Raw genomic sequence first — 2,500 nt, forward strand, 5'->3', positions numbered from 1 at the left:
TATTCGAGTTCAGATTTTTGGGACTTAGCGTATTTTTAAAACTAATAACGAAAATTAAATTTTAAATCGGTAAACGGCTAGGAGTTGCTCAGTAGCTTTTTGCGCAACGTGGCAAAAGTATTCGAGTTCAGATTTCTAGGACGTAGCGTATTTTTCAATCATAATAAACCGAATCAAACATAACAATGATGAAACTTACACCATGTCCCAAGGTTGTGCACAAAACGTAACGATAAAGTGCTGGCGAAGTTAGAGGTGCACCAAAATTGTGTACCGATCAGGGAAAGTACTCTACGTTCCTATGATTTGGGTGAAAAGTGTTATTTAACTGCTGGTTAGAATAGACAGTTGCTTATCATACACATCGCAAACGAACACCCCTTAGTGAGCATTAGCAAAAGTCAATTGCACAAAGCAAATGCAATACAAACTGATCAAGTACATTAAAGAACGCTACGTAGCAGGACTTCTTTCCAAGAATGGTGTCCGCAACGGGAGGGCAAGCGTCCTTCCCAGGTTTTCCTAGTAAACCTTGTATGGTAAACATACCCAAGCGTGTCTGTAAGCACGCAACGAAAGTCACGAACGGGCACATACCTAGGGAATGTACTCTACGTACTTGGACTTTTGTCCAAGAATGGTGTCCGCGACGGTCGGGCACTGCGACGCAATAACCAAATCCTAGGATTGTAACTTTAGTGTGCACAAACATAAACATTAACGCGTTCGCTCGGGCTGCGCCGTCCGTGTTGAACACAAATGTGGGTGATTATATGCGTGGAGGGACAAAAACATACGAGGAGGAGACAGTTTTCTGCACGATGTGCACAGAGCTCATTTCGTCGTCCCGGCGAATGGAAAAACACAAACATCGCGAGTATCGTTCTAGGTTTCTGTCTATAAAGGGCAGGCCAAAAGGTGACCGGTTGAGATAAGCATTTTAAGCATACAAACACTTTATTGGAACTTTTGATACAAAAACAAGGTACGTACATGTAGGTTGTACCAACATGGACATCTATGAACGCGTACGCTCGGGCTGCGCCCTCCGTCTTGTACTTTCCCTGATCGGTACACAGTTTTGGTGCACTGCTATTCCGACCGGCAACTTGTACCAACATATACATCCATGAACGCGTACGTAGTGTACTTTCCCTGATCGGTACACACTGTTGGTGCACGGCATAAGAAAAGAGCTAAAATGGTCAAACTCAATCCATTTCAACAATAGATAGTCGATAGTAGCTGTGCCGATGAAGTAGGGCACGATGCAAGTTAATGTTGTTTAATGAATAACATGTCCGCCATACATTTCAGTACAAAATTGCTCGGTCAGACCTACAAAGTGCTATATCTCGAATACGAGGCGTCGGACTGGGGGTTGTAGAACAATTTTAAGTTCGTCTAATGATTCTACATCCGATTCTGGATAGCGGTTTTTGACCACTTTTCAATATTTTGTGACACCCCGAACCTAGGGGCAGCTCCTAGCTTTTTCAAAAATGTGCACCGATCGGGCCGGAGAGCTCGTGTGGCTCAAAACATGTTTTTCGCTAAAACACCTCAAAACGTGTCGAGAACGCACCCTAGCTCTTGTTTTTCAAAAGTTATGGCCATTTAAAGTGAGGTGGTTTTTGCTTCAAAATAGCTATTTTACCCGTCCCTATGGCCATGCTTTAAATTTTCACGAAAATGCCAGGTCAGACCTAGGGCGGGCCATATCTTGAATACTAAACGTCGCAGACATTGGTCGTAGAACAATTTTAAGTTCGTCTAATGATTCTACATCCGATTCTGGATAGCGGTTTTTGACCACTTTTCAATATTTTGTGACACCCCGAACCTAGGGGCAGCTCCTAGCTTTTTCAAAAATGTGCACCGAACGGGCCGGAGAGCTCGTGTGGCTCAAAACATGTTTTTCGCTAAAACACCTCAAAACGTGTCGAGAACGCACCCTAGCTCTTGTTTTTCAAAAGTTATGGCCATTTAAAGTGAGGTGGTTTTTGCTTCAAAATAGCTATTTTACCCGTCCCTATGGCCATGCTTTAAATTTTCACGAAAATGCCAGGTCAGACCTAGGGCGGGCCATATCTGGAAATACTAAACGTCGCAGACATTGGTCGTAGAACAATTTTAAGTTCGTCTAATGATTCTACATCCGATTCTGGATAGCGGTTTTTGACCACTTTTCAATATTTTGTGACACCCCGAACCTAGGGGCAGCTCCTAGCTTTTTTCAAAAATGTGCACCGAGCGGGCCGGAGAGCTCGTGTGGCTCAAAACATGTTTTTCGCTAAAACCCCTCAAAACGTGTAAGGAACGCACCCTAGATGATAAAAAGTGCAATCAGAATGTCAATCGACAACTTTGTTGGGGTACCATTTTACTCTACGGGCCAGTAGCTTAGGCGCGCCAACAGCGCTTTCCTTTCGGGTTCCCATTTTTTGCCCTCCTGGGATTATGATCATTTGCTCATTGCCTACTATAGGGAGGGTACCTT

This window comes from Anopheles arabiensis, assembly GCF_016920715.1.
Source record: "Anopheles arabiensis isolate DONGOLA chromosome X unlocalized genomic scaffold, AaraD3 X_pericentromeric_contig0032, whole genome shotgun sequence".
Taxonomy (NCBI): Eukaryota; Metazoa; Arthropoda; class Insecta; order Diptera; family Culicidae; genus Anopheles; species Anopheles arabiensis.